Raw genomic sequence first — 21,565 nt, forward strand, 5'->3', positions numbered from 1 at the left:
AAATTCTCCGTTCGTTTGTCATTTAAAAACAAGAAATTTTCTGTGACCTCAATTCCGTGCGTCTGTTCTCTTATATAGGTCATAGCTCTAGACCAATGAAATTGCTCAAATTCTTCTGGTTATTATATAATATTATAAATAAGACGTTCACTACATAGAAATGGAAAATGTCGAATTTACAATTTTACAGCTTTTCTTGAAGTCAGAAACCTGAAGAGAACGCGTTGCTATGGAATGCCAGAGCTGTCTTATGCCATGATATTTTGTTACGTCTTGTTAATTCATCATTATATGCGGTCCATTCGTCATTATATGCAGTGATACTTTCGTTATATGCAGTCCATCTGTCATTATATGCGGTCCATTCCTCATTATATGCAGTGATATTTTTGTTATATGCGGTCCATTTGTCATTATGTGTACTGCACTTTTCATTATACCTTAACTTATTATGTGGTAATTTCGTTATGTGGTAATTTCATTATGTGGTAATTTCGTTATGTGGTAATTTCGTTATGTGGTAATTTCGTTATGTGGTAATTTCGTTATGTGGTAATTTCGTTATGTGGTAATTTCGTTATGTGGTAATTTCGTTATGTGGTTATTTCGTTATGTGGTTATTTCATTATGTGGTTATTTTGTTATGTGGTAATTTCGTTATGTGGTTATTTCGTTATGTGTTCGTTTGTGGTAATTTCGTTATGTGGTAATTTCGTTATGTGGTTATTTCGTTATGTGGTAATTTCGTTATGTGGTAATTTCGTTATGTGGTCATTTTTATTTCTTCGTTATGTGATGTCTAACATGAAGTACTCTCAATTAACTGAAACACAGGCTCAAATTGAACCATTTGTAATTTCTAACAAACGATTTGTTCAACACGTTGAATAGTCAAATAGTCAATAGGCAATAGTATTTGCGTTAATAGCCCTGCCCTTAACCAATTAGAATTGAGAAATTTTTTCATGTATATTATTAATAATGAAATACATGATATAATACTATGTATAATACGCAATACGGAATAGGAATAAAAATGGCGTCAATCGGTGACATGCAAAGAGTTTTGGAAAAGCTTGGATTTAGCTCTCATACTCAACGTTTTATAGAAGAACGCGTTGCTCCAGATATTGTTTGCAGGCTTTCATTGCACGATTTTAGGCAACTCGGCTTATCTAATCCTAGTGAAATAATGTCTTTGAGAATCGAGTTACAAAAGGGGAGGGATAACAAAAGACAGAGTAATAGAATTAGGGCAACCTCTCGAGCAGCTGCAACCCTCAACCTTCGGTCTCAGGCTTGCACTGATCTGCTTTTGAGCTCTCCCAAAGTTCTCCTCGGTTTGCATAAGCCTGTGCAAAAACATGAAACATCTTTTATTTCTCAATTGCATGATCATGTTACATTGAGGCTTCATTTGACAAAATTTAAGGCTTTGGCTGCGTTTACACTATATACCAGATTTGCACATCAAGATATCTTCATTTGGTTTGGCAAATGCAAAAGAGAAGAATGGAGAAACATGATCCAGGTTTTAAAGTTCGTAATTAGAGTTGACATGTTTTAACTTTAGTTTGCATGAGTATGTGGTTATTATGAAGGATCACCGTGGTCTGTTTTTACAGTTTGAAGATAAATAAAAAAATCATGTTTAAACTAGGATTTTGTGATTAAATCTTTCAATTTTTTGTTGTCAATATAAGAGGCCAAGTGATGGAAGTAAATAGTTGGTTTTCACTCATTTTTTCTTAAATGCATACTAAAATATTTCAGTTTCTAAAGAAAAATTACAACACAATAATCTATTTTATAAAGCGTTCATTGAATTTCTAAAAGAAAAAATGTCGCTAAGTAATTGCACGAAGCATAAAAACTTATGCGATCAACAAAAAAGCAAGAGACACCAAGTAACCGAAGTCAGATTGGAAAATAGAAATTTTAAACTACGACGTTATTTGAAACTGAATCAAAGGTTTTACCAAAATCAAAGAAGACCACTCGAACAAAATCTGCATACTCGTTCAACCATTTTAACCAAAAATACCGACGTTTGTAACCCTTACAACTTAACTAACATATGTTAATGAAAGTACTTAACAAAAAACGAAAAATGCCAAATGAGAAATTAATTTAATCTAGTGCAGAGAAGCCTATATCTCATCAAAGGAACCTTTTTTAAAACATATTTTATCGTTTCTTACATGAAGTACGCCAACTCAATGTTCCCGTTTCCAGTTTGTTATTTTCATTTTTATTTGAGGAGAAACTTTTCCTTCTTGTTTCAATGTAATAAACCATATTTAATCATTTGTACTTTGCTTGAAGTTTTCTCTTATGCCAAAGAAGACAAGTACCTCCAAAGTTTGAACGCTTCTACCAAGGTATTTATATAAACAACTAACATTTGAAATATTATCGATCAATTTTCTATAAAAGCGATTGTGTTAAGTAGCGTAGTCAGTTCTCAAGTTTAGTCACGGTATGAAAATTTCGGAACTTTATGATCATTTATTTCTTTGGAAACCTTTTGTTTTCATTGAGAGTCTTTCACTGATCATCAGAAGGTTTAATAAAATCAATTGTGTTTTTTTAATGTACACCGTGAATGTTTAACGACATCAAAACTCAATCTTCTAAAGCTATTCATCCGACATCACTATTTACTTAATAAAAACTTAAACTGTGTTTGCATTTGCCTGTACAAACGTGCGTATCTGAGCTACATCAATTATATCAATCAAAGATAATTTGCAAATGAATCATGAATACATGTTAGACAAAAATTTAAACTTTTTTCTTGAAGTTGTCTGTTTCGCATTACTATTATTTACAAAAGAACTAAAAGATGTTTTTTGTGTTTGTACTGGCTTATGCAAACCGTCAACTTTTAGTGTAAAGCTTGCACTGACATTGTCTTAAGTTCTACCAAATGTCTCTTCCATTTGCTTAACCATATACAAAAATTAAGCATCTTTTATTTCCAAATCCCATCCTATATTCAATCTTTACAATTCTCTCTTTCGAATTTTCTTCGTGGGTGTACAAGAAGTGAGGTGTAACCTTTCCCTTACTAATTATCAATATACCAACAATTAAATTTTGATTTTATCTTCTTGTCATCCATTAATATCCATTCATATTAGCCATTAATGTCCATTTGTGTCCTTTATTGCAGACGCACAGATGGTCGTTGATATATATTTAAATTACGACTGTGAATTGGCTTTGTCGAATATCTTTCAAAGATTGATCAATGATTTGTCTAAAGTTGCCAAGGACGTCAAGCTATTGAATTAGGAGCGACACCAGTAAGTTCATGAATATGTTTCATAATGTTTACTTCTCTACATTCTCTTGTTCATATCTATGCCACTCGAAAAGGACTGGAACGTAGTCTATTATTATAAAAAGGACTGGGACATAGTCTATCAACATGAAAAAACTAGAGCATAGTCTATCAACATGAAAAGGACTAGAACATTGTATTTTGTGCTGAAAATGTTGATTATAATACATGTTTTGATCACGTGTTTATATGAATAGTATCAATGTCGTCTTATTTTTTTATGATTTTTCCAGGTTCAAGAACGCAGTATTCGTATCAAAGGTCTGGAATGTCTCGTTTCTATTCTTAAATGTAGGGTAGAATGGAGCAGGGATCTTTACTTTAAACCTGATTCTCAGGTGGACGATAATTTTGGTGAGTTTTAAAATCCTTATGAAACTGAAGAAACTCGCCTGTAGCGAATATAAACTTAATATTGTCATACATTTCGATAAATTATCGCTTTATGATCCATTATACCCCTCTTTTGATATTGGCTACACTGACGATTTTGTCTCCATCAAGATTCCATCTTTCTATACTCTGTATCCCTATTTATCGAAGGTACTCCATTATTTTCTTATACACACGTTAATGTTCTTAATCGTAACTAGTTGTTCGACAATTGTAGTTAACCTCTCAGGATCTAAGTTATCCCTTAGTTATCTTTTTTACCCTTGCTGGTCTCGCGGTGTATCAAGGCTATATCTTAATGTTTATACTTACTCATTATTGACCCATGCTACCCTCAATGTTCTAGTCTATCTCTCAATAATGTATACTATCTTCCCTATGATTTAGGCTATCTGTTAATGATCTATTCTAACCTCTTAATGATCCACGCGATCCCTTATTGATCTCCAAATCATCATAGTTATTCCTCAATACTTCTGTTTAATCTCTTCCATATAAATTTCCTGACAGATCTGGTTGATGGTGCACCAACAATTTCTCGAAAAGGAAGCTCCGAGGAGAATGAAAACTGAGGGGAGCACGGTGATTTACAATATCAAAAAACGGGGGGTAGTCAGTCGTCTCTTAATAGTACAAAAGCCATCGATAATGCTGAAGAATTTGAGAGTCTTAAACAGAAGAAGGAGACGAAAGAAAAGAGAATTCAATTGTAAGTTTGGTCAACAATTTTGCTTATCTTTTGCGCTTTTATTCAATTTTACCATTTACTTTAAGATTTAACAAGAATCCATCAAAAGGTATAAAATTCCTTCAATCTGAAGGTCTCCTTGGTGAGACAGGAAAGGAAGTTGCTCAGTTCTTACACACAGATGATACAATAGACAAGGTGATTATTATTTTAGTCCATCTATTTCCCTTGCAATCCTTTTGTTTCATTTCACATGATGTTGTCTTCTTTCACTAAAGTTTTCATTTTGTCACGTTTGCACGCTATCTTTGAGTAATTTGTAGAAACATTAAATGTTGCTTTGGATTTTGATTCAGTATTGCGTTTTATTGTTTTAGACTATGATTGGTGAGCTGATTGGTGATCCAGGACAGTAAGTATGTTTTTTCACATCTCCCTCGCGTGACAAACACGTGAAAATCACGTTAAGACGTTTCATTCTCATCTTAAGTATTTATTTCAACATAAATTGAGTCAAGAAAAGTTGATTATGTTAATTTGCCATGAAGCCCATGGATGGTTTGCTCATGATACATGAAATAGTAAATCAGAAAAATTAATCGTCAAATCAAGAATGTTTAAAATTTGTTTAAGGTTGCATTAAACTCCATGTAAAAGGACAAAAGCTGTTTGAAACTAAGCATTATCTTCAAATCTCTTGGTTATTTTGTACATAAAAAACAAAACAATTTTTTAAATGCTCAAAATTCCTCTATCCTGTGAATAATATTGACAGAATTCAGTAAGATTTGCTACTGTTCAAAATAAGCAAGCAATAGTAGACTTAGATCTATTGTTCGTCATGTCCTCAACTGTTCCTCATATCCTCAACTGTTCCTCGTGTCGTCCTATACTTTTTAGATATGAACGGGAGAAAATGTACGTCTATATAGATCAGTTGGATTTCACTGGTACCAATCTTGTGCAAGCTCTGCGATTGTTCTTACATAACTTCCGGCTTCCCGGTGAAGCGCAAAAGATCGATCGACTCATCGAGAAGTTTGCGACTAGGTTCTGTGAAACAAACCCAAAGTAAGGACATGATTTGTGTCTTGTTATCTGTTGTTTTACATCTCGCATTGCATGCTGGTTAGTGAAACTTACAAAATGACTTTTGTCTATGAACCATGTGTTAATTTTTTTCTTCATTTAACATCAACAATAATTTAGGACAGGTTTTTGAAGATTTTTATTTTTTTTAAGTATTTTCTCATCGAACTTTTATTATTCGAGTTTTGAGGACGGCAATCTGCTGTTAGATAGATGTAAAGTGAGTTGTTTGAACTGGGAGTATTGTTACATGTTTGTAGATGTAGATTGTCCAGGTTTGTAGAGTCCTGAGAAGGACTGTTGTTGTTGATGTTGACTAACATTTCTACAACCTTACTCATGTACAAACATGTCTAGATATAGCTAGGTTAGACAGTCTATGATAAACTTTTATTTTATATTTATCATTTATATCTTAGTGACGATGTGTTTGCTAGTGCAGACGCTGCCTACGTTCTGGCTTATTCTATCATCATGTTGACTACTGATCTACATAGTTCACAGGTTACACAAACTTACTTCATTTGCAATGGTTTTCTATAAAAGTGACTTTATGTCTAAGATCATGTGACTCCATTGTGGTCACGCAAGATTTTCATGGCGTTGATATGGAGCCTTCATTGGAATCACGTGAAAAATTAGCCTTTAGATGCGACATCGTAATCACGTGAAATTTTTCTTCAGGTTAAACGGAAGATAACGAAAGAGCAGTACATTCAAATGAATCGTGGTATAAATGACAGTAAAGATCTTCCATCTGAATATCTTGAAGCAATTTATGATGATATTGCACAGAATGAAATCAAGATGAAACATACACCAAAAGTGAACAGTAGATACGATGCTACATGTATGTATTGGAACATTAATACGAGAATCAAGGCTTAACTGAAAAAATTGTACAGATGCTAGGTAAAGCTCTTGACTGCGAAGTGTAGAGTCCTAGCTCTGAGATGAAGGTGAAGGTCTTGAGATGGAGGTGTTGGTCTTGAGATGGGTGTAGGAAACGGGCTTATAATGGTATTGTGATGTTCGGTGTTGGTCTTAAGAGAGCTTCAATGCATTTTCATGAAAGTAAAGAGATTTTTTATTGTGTTTCCACTTTACAGATTTACAAAGTGAGAAACATCGTCGTATGTTGTATTCTATGGAAATGGAGCAGATGGCGAAAAACGCCAAAACACAAATGGAAGACGTGAGTCATATTCAGACGAATTTTGTCACGGCGACGCAGATTGGTCACGTGAAGACAATGTTCAAGGTACGGGGGGGTGGAGTCTGGACGATAATGTTTGTGGCATGTGTAAGGATTGATTAACGAAGCGTTAATTGTGATGTCAACTTAAACGAACAGTGCCAAGTACGGGGGGCGTAGATTTCAAAACATGATGACATTCTTCTTAATCTTGTTACAGAAAAGACTTAGATTTTATGTAATGAATGTTTGCCACGACTAAGAGTAAATCTGTTTGATAATTTAGTCTTTTATCTGACCAATGAATGATTTGACTGGATTTTCTATTGAGATAATCCAGTACTTAAGCTAAATCTGCTTCTTACAACCGGCCCCAGTCCCCATTGTTGACCATTTTGTTTTGTGTGTTTAAGGTTGCATGGAGTCCGTTTCTTGCCGCGTTCAGCGTCAATCTACAAGACAACGACGATCCTTCTGTTGCTTCATTTTGTCTTGATGGAATCCGCTGTGCAATACGAATATCTTGCATATTCAGCATGCCTGTAAGTTGATAAACACACAACATTCTGTTCATTTTTATATATTTGGATATGAAATAACGACATTAATGTCTCTGCATACCTTTTCATCCCCTGGTGACCCTTTCCCGGACATAAATATATATTCAAAAATATGTTGAATGTTGAATTGTTGCAATTTATAAATATATTTACGTAGTTACATACACGTCGTGTTCTTTGCGTGTTATATGTTCAAGGTTTAGATGATATTCATATGTATACAATAAAAACAGATGTTTGTTTACCTTTGAATTAATTGTCTGTTTGTGTACATATATGGATATATCAGGATGCATGTGAATGTGAAATAATCTTTTCTTAAAAGTTTTTCAATGATTACAGTTAGTTATAATGATGTTATGGAATATGAATGGAGATTCTTTACCATTAAGTTCATTTTTCGATACTCTTAATAACTCTTTTCACATTGTAGTTGGAAAGAGATGCTTTCGTACAAGCGCTATCCAGGTTCACTTTAATTACTGCGACCAGAGGCACGCATATTCATGAAATGAAAACGAAGAACATCGAGACGATCAAGACACTTCTTACCATCGCTCAAACGGATGGTAATTACATCGGGAAATCTTGGCTCGAGGTAGAGAGAGTCATCTTGCTATATATTATGGTCGGTGTCTACGACTGAAAATATGATCGATTGTTTTTTTCATCAAAGGAAAAAGTCTAGGTTTTGTCTGTAGTGGAAATTTCACGATATTGCTACAGTCTTAACCTTTCATTTTTCCAAGTGCTTTGTTGACCGTATTCCATACCCTTCATCAGAGAATCGTATCACAAATGTACATCTGTAATAAATATACATAAGAAAGTGAAGTTTTTTCTCAAAATATATTTTATTGGAAGATATTTTCTACACATGTGTTTATTCGTCTTGTTGGACACTCGTTTTCGTTGCTCAAATGCTCTTTTCGCTCGGCGCATCTTTTTACGTTTCCCTAAAGTCATTGTTTTCATTCTAGATGCTGAAATGCATTTCCCAACTTGAATTAGCTCAACTTATCGTTACTGGTATGAAAACGCGATACCTTCACACGGCGTCCAGCGGTGTTACTAATTCACCCACAGCATTCACCGCAAACAACAAGACATCTTATGATATAACCTCAGGTTTGCTTCTAACATTGTTGTGACGCTCATAGAAAAATATCAAATACTAACGTTGTGTTCTTTTCTTTGCTTGTATTTCTATAAAGGTCGGATGCCTGTTGCCGCTGACTCGAAAAAAGCGGCTGGCTCACAGAAAGCCTTTGGCGAGACCGCTGCACAAAGTGTTGTCGTTGCAGTTGACAGGTAACGTTTACTTTAATGATAGCTATGTGGATTGTGTTTTGTGACCTATCTCCCACCCCAGGGGTGAAGCTAGAACGTTAATTCAGGGGGAAGGGTGAATATTCATATCTATGGTCATATATTTCGCTGTGACCAACTAATTTCTTTTTAAATTAAAATAGCTTTTAAACCAAATCAATCAAGCAAAACTAAATACATGAATATTTACCCCTCACAGGAATCTTTAAAATTGTCTTTAAGCTAGAGTGGGCTTGTAACAGCAAGAAACGTCGATGGATGATTCTCTATGTAGACATGTTCATTGTCCACGTAGGCAGAGTCCTGAGAATGACTGTTATTGTTATTGTTGACTGACGTTCTGACATCCTTAGCGGTAGTCATCTTCAGGCTCAAGTGAACCAGAGAATCTTGAACATAAACATGAAAATAAAATTTTGAAGAACTCGTGCACTGTCCATACGTTATGTCCTCTCAGCAGAATATCTTCATCTCAACTTCTTCATTGTGTTTTATTACGTTTAGAGTTTTCACGGGATCAGTGAAACTGGATGGTGATGCTATCGGTAGGTTTGCATGTATACATTAAACTGCATCTTACATAAGATTTTTATACATTTAACTTGACCATAATTCACTGACCATTGTTCATCCCAAGTGCCCAAATCTCCAATACCCGAAATCCCAAGTACCCAAATTTCTAGTACCCAAATCCCCTGTTCCAAATCCCAAGTATCCCAAATCTCCTGTATCCAAATCCCCAGTTCTCAAATCCCAACTATCGTTATCTCCTGTATCCAAATCTTAAAATGTTTTCGTTTTTCTCCTAAGTCGATTTCGTGGAAGGTTTACGTCAAGTCACGGAAGTTGAGCTTTCCAATCCTACAAAGATACGTATGTTTAGTCTGCAGAAGATCGTAGAGATTTCTTATTACATTATGGGTCGTATTCGCCTGCAATTGTCACAAATATGGGCTGTGTTGGGAGATCATTTTAACAAGGTTAGCGATTATTAACGAAGTAGATTGTATCTTGATATTATGGATAATAACATCACGTTGTTATGATGTACTCAGGTATAGCTACAAGACAATAATTGTCTCCATTGTTCTACCAAACTATCAGATCAACTGTGAACTATGATGATACTTTTAAACACAGTTCTAGTTTCTTTCATATCTCAAGTATAAAAACAATATAATCAATGCCTTCATCTTAAATGTTCTACCAACTATGGTACTTCTCCATCTTAGATAATTTATGTGCCATTTTAGTGTGGTTGTAACCCTAATGAAGAAGTTGCGTTTTCTGTGTCGACTCTTTGCGACAATTATCCATGAAATTCATGGAAAAGGGGGAATTGCCAAATTTCCGATTTCAAAAGGATTTTCTCCGACCCTTTGAATACATAGTGAAGAAAAACAGGTAAGTTTATGCAGGAGTCAATTCTGTCAGAAAATGTAAATTTTCTTGCAGCTTCAAAATTTGTGGCAAACTTTGCAGATTCGTTTCCAAGTGGAAATTTTACAAAGAATTTTACAAATGAAGACTTTCAATCAACTGCTCTGTTTTCTCTGTTATAATTGGAAGGATTTGATTAAAATTCTTTCTTCGATATGTTTATGAACTTGGCAACAAGGACTGCAATTTTCAGTCTGCGATTTGCTTGAATCAACAACTAGATTTTTCACATTTTAGTTCTTCCACAATTCGTGATATGGTCGTACGATGTGTCACACAAATGGTGCATTCGCAAGCCGCAAACATCAAATCTGGTTAGAAAAATGTTTTCTCCTTTTTTCATTTGGCTGCGTCCGATCATGATGAAGGAATCGTGGAACTCGCTTTTCAAACAACATGTTTGTAGTTTAAGCTCATGTATGAAACAAATGTATGAAACAAAAGCTCATATGAAGCAAAAGTTTGCAACTAGCATTATAGCTCGTGTGAATCTTTTGCTCGTATGGACCAACAGCTTGCATTCTTTGAGTAACAAGTGAAAATTTTTCCGTATTATTTTTCAGACGAGGACGAACAAGATGGCCAGCAATCGTCAAAAGATTTGAATGAAACGGAGGAGGAAATGCCTCAAGAAACAGTTGAAGAAACAAAAGAACAAGACAGCATTAGTTTACATAGTACGCCTAGTTTACGATTTGAATCTGTCGAAGAACACGAACCAGGTAACTATGTGTTAGAAATCAATTGAGATTAATAATTTGTTGTCACAGCCTTCTGCTATTTACGTGTTTAATTTACTTTGGTTTATTGGAAAGGCGTAGCAAAACGTATAATTGATATATGCGTTTGAAAAACTCAATCTGAAGTAAACAGTGACGTCATGTAACATTTCCTGAAACTGCTTATGTTCTAAAAATTTACATTTTTTACAATGCTTGAAACAATAATGTTGTTAATTGTTACTAATAGAACTAATAATGTTACTAATTAGTAATTATTACTACTTCTCTCGTTAACACTTATTTTTCATAAAAAATAGCACTAACTTAAGAAACTCATTTTTGTTTTATTTTTTTGCATTCGTTGCTTATTTTATTTTATTTTAGAAGACCTCATATAAGATAAATTAGCCCTTTGTTTGGCATATTCAAAAGTTCGATTTTTACCGACAAATGAAAAAATTGTCTGAGCGTGAATACGGAAATGTTCAACCATCACCCGAGTGACATTTTTTAATTTTTTCATGTATGTACTTTAACGTCGTAAAATCATCTCATTATTTTAGTTGTGCAGACTGAGAGGATGCTGTTCAATTCATTGATCATTAAGAGTGTCGTTCAATTGGAACTTATCCAAATGATCGACAATGTCGTCTTTTTCCCAAGCACCAGCAAGCGAGAAGAAGAAGATACTATGGCTGAATTACAGGTCAGTTGTAATTACGGTCATTGTAGGCAATACTGAGATAAATTGCTTGGTTGTGATGTTGTTATTCCAGAGTTCCCCTTGGTAGCATAACAAACTTCTTAGCTGAAGCACAGAATATGTAATACACAGAAAGGATACTTGGCATCTTTAGTTGTTAGGAATAAATTTAATCAATGAAAAAGTTTGTCAAACATAATGTGCCAGGATTGTTACCATTTGCACTTGACTGTATACAAGTAAGTTGTTTTTGTTTGATGTGTTAAGACACTTGGAGTCTTTAGTTGTAAGAAGTAGATTTAATCTCGGAAACATTGTCATTGCGTTGTCTCTAAGCTATTACAATTGGATAGCACAAAATAAAGTTGCTACAGAACATTTTTTGTTAGTTTCCTCCTAAATTCCTCCCAGAATAATCTAGAGGATCCATACTTCAAAAAATTTGTCATTATTGCTATCCTTATCTATCCACAGTACTTACTCATATCCAATCCTTCAAGTTCCCATATGTTTTTTAACCAAAATCCTTTATCCCTTCATATGTCTATGTAGGTCATGTATTCATCTTATATAAAGTTCTATATTTCATATTCTCTGTTTTTAGAAACTCATTGCTTATGGTCATTATGTTGGCGACACACCAGACTCCATTGAACCAGAGAGGCGTTTAATGGACAGAATTATCGAGACTATTTGTAGTTTCTTTACTGGTATAATTACTGATGTAAACGTTCAAATACAAATTATAAAGATATTTATAAAAGTAATCTCAAACTGTTAAAGTATTTAATGAGAGAAATGATATATCCTTGAGGAATTTAACGCTATGTTTCTTTTGCATTTTTTGTGTAATTTTTTTGTTATTTTTAATATTACGTCACCTACACCAGATATAACATAAAGTACACAATAAATATTCTCGTACTATATTGAACTTGCAGAAACGATGTCTCTTTCAAGGGAAAGAGCTATTTTTTATGTATATATATGAAGTTAATCATCTATTGAATCAAAAGTTTTGTCAAATTTTCGTAGATTCTTTACAATACGACAATAAGAAATTGAAGGTCTGTTATGCCGATCGGTGCTTAGTACCTATTAACATCAATACATATCTTGATCTTTGACCCTGGAATTTCGGAAAAATAGTTTCGCCATTTCCATTTGGACAATTTTTGGCCTTCATTCTCATCAAGTTTTTTTCAAATTTTCACTGGAGCCTGTTGCACGAAGCGTGGATAGCGTTATCCATTGGATAGTAGTTTTTTAAATTTGTGAATGTGCATGGTTATATTTTGTTTATGATGATGAAACTTTGTAATTCTAGAACCAATATTGTATTTCATTTATTGTCCAGTTCGAATCGTTGATTTTTCCCATTTAAGATATTTTTGAAGCACTCAAAAACGTTCCTACTCAGTTTAATGGATAGCGTTATTCGACCTTCGTGTAACTGATCTCTTCTTTGGTAATTTATTGGTAAAGTCTCTGCAAAATATATAAATCTGGTGAGAACCATATACATACTTTTCAGCTGTATCCAGTTACAAGTGCGGAAATGAATCAGAATGATCTCGTGATGAGCCCATCCTTTACATTTCAATGATGTGTACATTACAATACGAAGAAAGGCAAAATTGAAGAAATATTTCAATATAAAACTGTGACTCTACGTTGTGGAACAAAATAATAAGTGTGGGAATGGAGAAATAGTCGTTTTGGTCATATTTGGTGAGTAAAATTGTGTAAAACATTGATTTTAAAGCCGTATTGTTTAGCTACTCGTTGTATTGTAAGGCTTGACTAAATGGCAGAATACTCGTCCACTCGGATTCATTGACTGTTCATCCACATTTTCAGTAGATACACAGATGATATTATGCCGTATATAAGACGATTCTAACTTCTGAGAAAAGAAAATTAAACGTGAAACGAAACTATAAGCTAAATAGCGCTACATCTATTGGACAATACGATAATATATATTTATGCTTAGTATATCAAATTGCGTTTCATCATATAAACACAAATGATCTGTTTATCAACCAAAACGACTATATTTTATTATTTTAATCAACCACGAACGACTTGCATCAATTTTACACATTACCACATTGATAGGTAATTATAGATTTATAGTGCCATTGTCGCACAACCTAAGCGTTCTGTTGTGTGGGATGCTAAATCACGATTCTTTTGACGACAAACGTTGGTTCATTACAACGAGTATTAAAATCAAAAAATGCGTATCCAATTCGTCTCTTTAAGACTTCAACTCAATGCGTTACAATGCATTAATCAAATGCGTCGATAAAATTCGACCAACAAAAATGCGTATTGAAACAACCAGAAACAGCGTTTGCAGCCTCTATATATACTAAACATTCAACAATATAAAATTACAAAGTTTCCTCTTTGCCACGATTGGAAAGAAGGTCTTCCTCAGCAACTCAATGCTTTAAACTTCCCACGACAAGTGCATGTGCGTAATTTAACGTAAATAGTTCCCATTTTACCATGCTCTTACTTCTTTAGTAATGTTCATGCTTACAGAAAGAGAAAGATACTTCACTTGTTTTTATTATTTATGAAAATTTCTTCCCGTATACTATTTTATACTGATAAGTTTTACATCGTCCATATTGTTATTGATAAATTGATGAAATTTACGACAAGCCAGGTCACGTTGGCAGAAAGACTGTCTGTTGCTCATTTCTTTTGCTGTTTTTCAGTTTTTCCAATTTTTATGAGCACAAAACGGTTAAAGCCACAAAGAATTCAACATAATTTATGTATTTTTTTAATGATCCTTTTATTCGTTTGAAAATGACTGACTCAAGTAGTACCAACTATTGTCTGACTATAGCTGCTGATCTTTGGTTGGGAAACTCAAACTTTGACAAAAAATGGCCATTTGGATCGATATTTGGATACATTTTGGCCTATTGTCTATTCTAATAATTTTTCGGAATCATATTGATAATTTATTTTAAAAGTCTCTGTAAAAATATAAATCAGGTGAAAACCATATATGGACAATGAACATGATTATTGTCTACATTTCAGCTGTATCCAGTTACAAGTGCGGAAGTGAATCAGAATGATCTCGTGATGAGCCCATCCTTTACATTTGAATGATGTGTACATTACAAGACGATTAAAGACAAAATTGAAGAAATATTTCAATATAAAACTGTGACTCTACGTTGTGGAACGAAAAAATAAGTGTGGGAATAAAGAAATAGTCGTTTTGGTCATATTTGGTGAGTAAAATTTTGTAAAACATTGATTTTAAAGCGGTATTGTTTAGCTACTCGTTGTATTGTATCAAAGGTTTGACTAAATGGCAGAATACTCGTCCACTTGGATTCATTGACTGTGCATCCACATTTTCAGTAGATACACAGATACACAGATGATATTATGCCGTATATAAGATGATTCTAACTTCTGAGAAAAGAAAAATCAACGTGAAACGAAACTATAAGATAAATAGCGCTACATCAATTGGACAATACGATAATATATATTTATGCTTAGTATATCAAATTGCGTTTCATCATATAAACACAAATCATCTGTTTATCTATCAAAACGACTATATTTTATTATTTAAGGCCCTGTTCACACGATACCGGATTCGTCTTGTACCGGATTCGCTGAGCAATCCGATACGGAAAATGCACTCTGTTCACACGATGCCGGATTCATAAGACGATACATAAGTTTTTATATCGCCCCAGTACTTGTACGTGCAAGCAATAACGACGATGGTTGCTAATTCAAATATTTCGTGAAAAATGAGAAATTTTTTGACAGATAACTAAGTAGAGTTTTTCTTAGGCGTATTAAGGTTTTTTTACGAATGGGCGCAAGGACTGGAAGAGTGTAAAGTCCAAATACGACCGAATATATGTTGCCATTACAATAATACTAGAAAGAAGCTTTTCACACTGCGATAATACATTGATAAAAGCTTAAACATGCCATGTTGAAGATATATTATATTTGCTGGCGGATTATTCATTTAAAACATAGTTTGTATCGCTATGTTTGCTTTCATTTTTGAAAAATCGCACGGACTTCTTAGTTGCCAAAGTGCAACGTATCGGATTCCAGCGTTCACACGACAACGGAACGTATCGGATTGGTTTTTATGCCACTTCCACAGCGTAGTGAAATCGCTCCGGAAAAACGATACAAAGCGTATCGGATAGCAGCGGAGCCGTGTGAACGCAAGGCCTATCCGGTACGAAAAGTAATCCGGTATCAAACGAATCCGGTATCGTGTGAACAGGGCCTAAAGCGCGGGCCACACTATCGTCGAAATGCAACGAATTTCGTGACGAGTCGCTCGTCAACGAGCCGTCGTGACGAGTACATGTGCCACATTGTAACGATTTTCTGTATAAACATGGACGATTATCAGCGCAAAAAGAAACTTCTATTATTGAAGAGAAAAATTCTACTGCTTCTAATTTCTGCAAAACGACGTACATACAAAAGAAGGTTCTGGGTACATCCCATAAGTAAAAGGCGAGAAGAGAAGGGCTTGTATGACACATTGTTGCAAGAGCTTCGTCAAGCACTTTCAGTTCCCGAGCAACATCCTTCCAATTATTTTTCTTTATATTGCGTGTATCTTTATAGTCAGGATGAAGTTTGTCCCACAAACATCGTCTCTCTCTCGCTAGCTCAATTAATATTTCTTGCCAATCCGCCATTTTGCCACAGCACAGTGAAAGCAAACATTAGTCATGTGATTTTTTTTGTCCAATCAGAGTAGATATGCAACAATTACTCGTCACTCGTTGACGATTTCGGTGTGCATGCTCAACGGCGACGAATTCGTCCATATCGTCATATTTTCTCGTTGACGAGCGACTCGTCACGAAATTCGTTGCATTTCGACGATAGTGTGGCCCACGCTTAAATCAACCACGAACGATTTGCATCAATTATACATTACCACATTGATAGGTAATTATAGATTTATAGTGCCATTGTCGCACAACCTAAGCGTTCTTTTGTGCGGGATGCTAAATCACGATTCTTTTGACGACAAACGTTGGTTCATTACCACGAGTATTAAAATCAAAAAATGCTTATCCAATTCGTCTCTTCAAGACTTCAATTCAATGCGTTACAATGCATTAATGAAATGCGTCGATAAAGTGCGACCATCAAAATGCGTATTGAAACAACCAGAAACAGCGTTTGCAGCCTCTGTATATACTAAACATTCAACAATATAAAATTCCAAATTTCCTCTTTGCCACGATTGGAAAGAAGGTCTTCCTCAGCAACTCAATGCTTTAAACTTAGAAAATTAAACGAGACTTACCTAAAGTCGAAGTTTCATTGAAATTCTATGAGTTACTGTTCAGAAACTAGGAAGTCATGTGAGATAGAGCTCGCGATATCAAGATCAGTTTTTAAAAATTTGCGAACGTCCACATAGATATTGGGAGGCAAGTAGTATTTAACATCATTTGAAAAGAAGTAAGTTAGTAGTTAGGTGGGGGACTTCCTAGTTCCTGAACAGTAACTCATAGAATTTCAATCAAACTTCGACTTCAGGTAAGTCTCGTTTAATTTTCTAATTCTATTTCGTCACTGTTCTACGTCACTAGAAAGTCATGTTAGATTTTAAAGCAACGTGGACATGAGCAATAACTAATAACAAAATAAAATAATTGAAATTTTACATTTCATGTCTCACAAATGGCAGAAAGTAGATCTTTGCCAAAGTTCTTCGCCTCAATTAGTTTATTATAAAATGTTTTGAAAAGTTTGTTCATTACGCCATGTAGCTGCATTCATAATAGAGTCCATAGAAATATTCAATGCGTTTACCGCAGAAGTTGATGCAGTTCTAGTACTGTGTGCACTGTAAGCTTCAGTATTTATACCAGCATTCTTTAACACGTATTTTAACCATCGGAAAATGGTGGCTGAAGTGACCGAATGATAAGGTTTTTGATAGCTCAATAGGAGTTGTCTTGCACCATTTCGTATGGGTGCAGTGGAATTTAGAAATAGGGACAATTAATTAAATACACATAACCCAGGCTCTGCTGGATAAGACCGAAATTCTAAAGGAGCAGCATGCTTACCAGGTTTAGATGTTTTGAGCAGTTGGTGCACATGAAAAACTATTCGATCTTCTTTCTTCTCCATATGAGAAATATCCAATGCATGAAGTGTTTGGCATCGCTGACCAGATAATAAAGTTAATGATTTCAAACTGAGATCTTTTGGAAGGTGGAGATTTCGAAGATGTTTGAATACCACTGAAACGTCTCAGATCATGGCATCTCTAGAAGAGCTGGTCTTGCAACAAATACACCTTTAACAAACCTAGCAACGAGTGGGTGTCTACCAAACGAGATGCCACTTGGTAGCATTAGGATAGTAGATAAGGCGCTCCTTGCAGTATTAATACCGCTGTAGGATAATTTTGTAAGAAAATTAACGCCCTCTTCTACAGAGGACGCGACAGGATCGACATTGTTTGCGTTGCAATATTGTCACCAACGGTTAAGGTTTGTAGAATAGTGCTTGTTGGTAAGCCTCTGGTGAAATGCCTCTATCAGCGAGGAATTCCCCGATAAATGGCAAAGTAGTAGCTCCCGTTTTGTATGGAGAAGGTGGATTTGATCCGGATAGGCTGGAAGAGTTAAGGTCATTCTTCCTGTAGGTAAAACAACAGGATGTGCTATTAGCATCTGCATTAAAGCTGGCCACCAACTTTGTGTTGGCCAGTTAGGGACTAAGACTAGTCCTGTGCTATTATCTTGTACTATTTTTTGTAACACTTGCGAAATTATGCTAAAAGGCAGGAACGCATAAAATGTATAATTGGCCCACGATATCATAAAGGCGTTTACAGATATAGCATACGGGTCAGGTTGGTATGAAACATAGGGTTTCACTTGATTATTCAACCTTGACGCAAACAAATCAATGTTCGGAGTTACGTCTAGTTTTTGAATGGCGCACGTAATCAGAGTCAAGTTCAACTGCCATTCTGTTTCTCTGCGTGATATTTGAGATTCTCCATCCGCAGTGACATTTTGTTATCCTGGAATTTGCGCTGCTGTCAACCACATATCATACGAAATGCAGCAGGTCCAGACATTGCATGTCAACTTGTGAATAGACCTTGAGTGGCATGTGCCCATTTGATTAATTCAAGCTACAGCGGTAGTATTATCAATTAATACCTTAACATGCTGACCTTTTAGTTCTGAAGAAAACGACTCAAGGGCAAACAATACCGCAAGAATTTCCAAATTATTTTTTATGATTAGAAGCCTCCAAGAGCGTACAGCTACCCCCTACACATACACCATTTAGGGAGTTGCCCCACCTTGTCAACGACGCATCTGTTGTTAGGCATATGCAAGGTTCATTGTGAGTAATTTGCCTGTAAGTCGTGCATATTGATGACTGCCACCATCGTAAATCATGTATGGCCTCTGAAGACAGGGTCATTGTCTTGTCAAAATTACCCCGGTTTAACTTAAGAGCATCGCTTTTATCCATTTCTAGCCAGCGATAATGCAACTGACCGTACATTACGCCCAAGAGACTCGAAGTGAGAGTGCTTAAAACCCGAGAAACATCTCTTATTTTTGGGGGAGAAGCTCATGACACATGCGTTTTATCTTCTCAGCTCGTTTCGTCATCACAGATATTCGCATAAGAACTGAGTTCAGTCGTAAACCCCAAAAAGTAATTACTTGTGAGGGAACCAAAACTGACTTATGCGGATGTACGTAAAACCCCACTTCATTAAATAAACAGATGGTATCTCAAATATTCCGAACACATGAAGCATATGTGTCGGATGTCAGCCAAGTATCATCAATAATCCAACCAAAATATGTCCTTTAAAACATAAATTTGAAAAAACAGGTTTGAGGAGTTTTGTAAATTTTCGTGGGCAAATGGCTAGGCCGTTAGGAAAACAGACAAATTTATATAGTTGCCCTCTCTAATTAATTTTTTATATGCTGGGTGAATAGGTTCGGAGTAGTAAGCATCTTTGAGATCGATGGATGCCAAGAAACAATTTGGTTTCATAAGCCTAATAGCTGACCAAACACACTCCATTTTATAATGGTGATGTTTGACATGCCTGTTTAAGGATTTCAGATTAAGAATCATGCGAAAAGAACCGTCTTTTTGGGGGGAAGTGAAAATTGGAGTACAAATTCCCTTGATTCAGGGTGAGAAATCTGCAAAACGCCTTTTTTCCGTAATTTGTTTCTTTCTAGATCAATATTGTTCATTTCAACCTCGGGTAGCTGTATTTGCTTGGGTAAAGCTCTTTGAATCGGAATTGTGTCAAATTCAATTTTTGTACTGACACTGCCTCTAAGATTTTTTTATCAGAGGTGAGTGTTTCCCATGCACTCAAAAAATTTCATATGCTGCCAGCCTGGTAGGTCTCCAAGCTTTTATTTAAATACGCTATTAGCGTGGATACAAAAGAAGAATACTGGTTTACCTGTAGAGTCTTAAAATTTCTTAAAAATTCAGTGTTTTCTACTTTCGATCGTTCATTGTATCCGATCGTCTCTTCTCGAATTGGTTCTTCTTCGACGGCTAGGGGGTGTTGCCCTGATGACGGGATAAAAAAAGGGCGCCATTTTTGTTTACCTTGTTTGGAGTGTTGCAGCCAAGTGGTATTAGAAGAGCTTGTTGTCGCGTTGCCAATCTTGATGGATGTGCGAATGTGATTAATTTGGGTTAGCAATTCATCTCCAAACAAATATTTCATAATGGGAACATACGATGCGCATAAAGTACTAAATTCTCGATGGTGATTGGGACGTATAGCGTTACGTCGTCGTTGAGACAATTCAAAACTTACATGTCCCAGGATCGTTATGATATCAGCGCTTATACAAACAAGATTATCAATATTCAGTTCGCTGCTGTTATTGCGGGATCATTGGAGGTTTGTGCTGCTATATGACCGACATTCGTCAGGGCTGATTGAATCGCACTCAATTGTAAATCACGCCCTCTAGCAGTCATTGCTTCCCTCATCCTACAAAGGGCGGTTTCCACCTTCAATTCTTTGATGTGACTTGCACTTCTTCGCTTTCTTCCATCATGTCATCTTGTTCATCGTGTTCAGCAAAACCCAGGAGTACTGCTTCATCTCCGACATCATCTCTTGTCGTATACACTTCACTTGTAGAAGGCATAATTTAAAAAAATTGTAGTATAGTGTGGAAAGGAACTTTTTTTAACTGATCGCTGTGAAATCTACGCTCGAACTGATCTTGATGTCGCGCGCTCTATCTCACATGACTTCCTAGTGACGTAGAACAGTGACGAAATAGAATTATAGATTTATAGTGCCATTGTCGCACAACCTAAGCGTTCTGTTGTGCGGGATGCTAAATCACGATTCTTTTCACGACAAACGTTGGTTCATTACCACGAGTATTAAAATCAAAAATGCTTATCCAATTCGTCTCTTCAAGACTTCAACTAAATGCGATACCATGCATTAATCAAATGCGTTTATAAAATGCGACCATCAAAAATTCGTTTTGAAACAACCAGAAACAGCGTTTGCAGCTTCTATATATACTAAACATTCAGCAAGATAAAATTACAAAGTTTCCTCTTTGCCACGATTGGCCCTTTACATTTGAATACACAGGTCTACACTACAATACAATGAAAGACAAAAATGAATATATATTTTAATATAAAACTATTAATTTACGTTATGAAACAAGGAAATAAGTGTTGAAATGTAGAAATAGTCGTTTTGTGTCGTATTTCGTGAGTAAAATTCTATAAAACATTGATTTTAAAACATTGTTAAGCTACTCTTTATATTGTATCACAGATTTTACTAACGTTTTATATTTAAGCTTTGATATAAGTTTTTCGATGGGCTGTTGATTTGTTTAATTTTAAATTTTTATAAGTTATTTTGTACCATTATTTTTCTTGATTTTTAGTTTGAAGTTCAAATAAAGGCTTCACGATTAAAACCAAAGATTCTTCATTAAAGTAAGTCAGAGTATTCACAACATTATATTCTAAATAAATTTCTTATTTGAAAATGG

At 35.2% G+C, this 21,565-nt stretch overlaps 1 protein-coding gene and 1 pseudogene across 1 annotated transcript in view; both read left to right on the forward strand.

Moving 5' to 3' along the window:
- LOC124456230 overlaps nucleotides 1-21,565 on the forward strand; it is a 156,674-nt gene that overhangs the window by 88,889 nt on the left and 46,220 nt on the right. The window contains exons 3-4 of the mRNA XM_047006715.1: nucleotides 13,000-13,196; nucleotides 14,532-14,728. The gene's annotated coding sequence lies outside the window, so the exon portion shown is untranslated. The remainder of the gene's footprint in view (nucleotides 1-12,999; nucleotides 13,197-14,531; nucleotides 14,729-21,565) is intronic.
- Nucleotides 1,037-12,394, forward strand: LOC124456229 (annotated as a pseudogene).

The sequence above is a fragment of the Xenia sp. Carnegie-2017 genome, unplaced genomic scaffold, assembly GCF_021976095.1.
Source record: "Xenia sp. Carnegie-2017 unplaced genomic scaffold, XeniaSp_v1 HiC_scaffold_44, whole genome shotgun sequence".
Taxonomy (NCBI): domain Eukaryota; kingdom Metazoa; phylum Cnidaria; class Anthozoa; order Malacalcyonacea; family Xeniidae; genus Xenia; species Xenia sp. Carnegie-2017.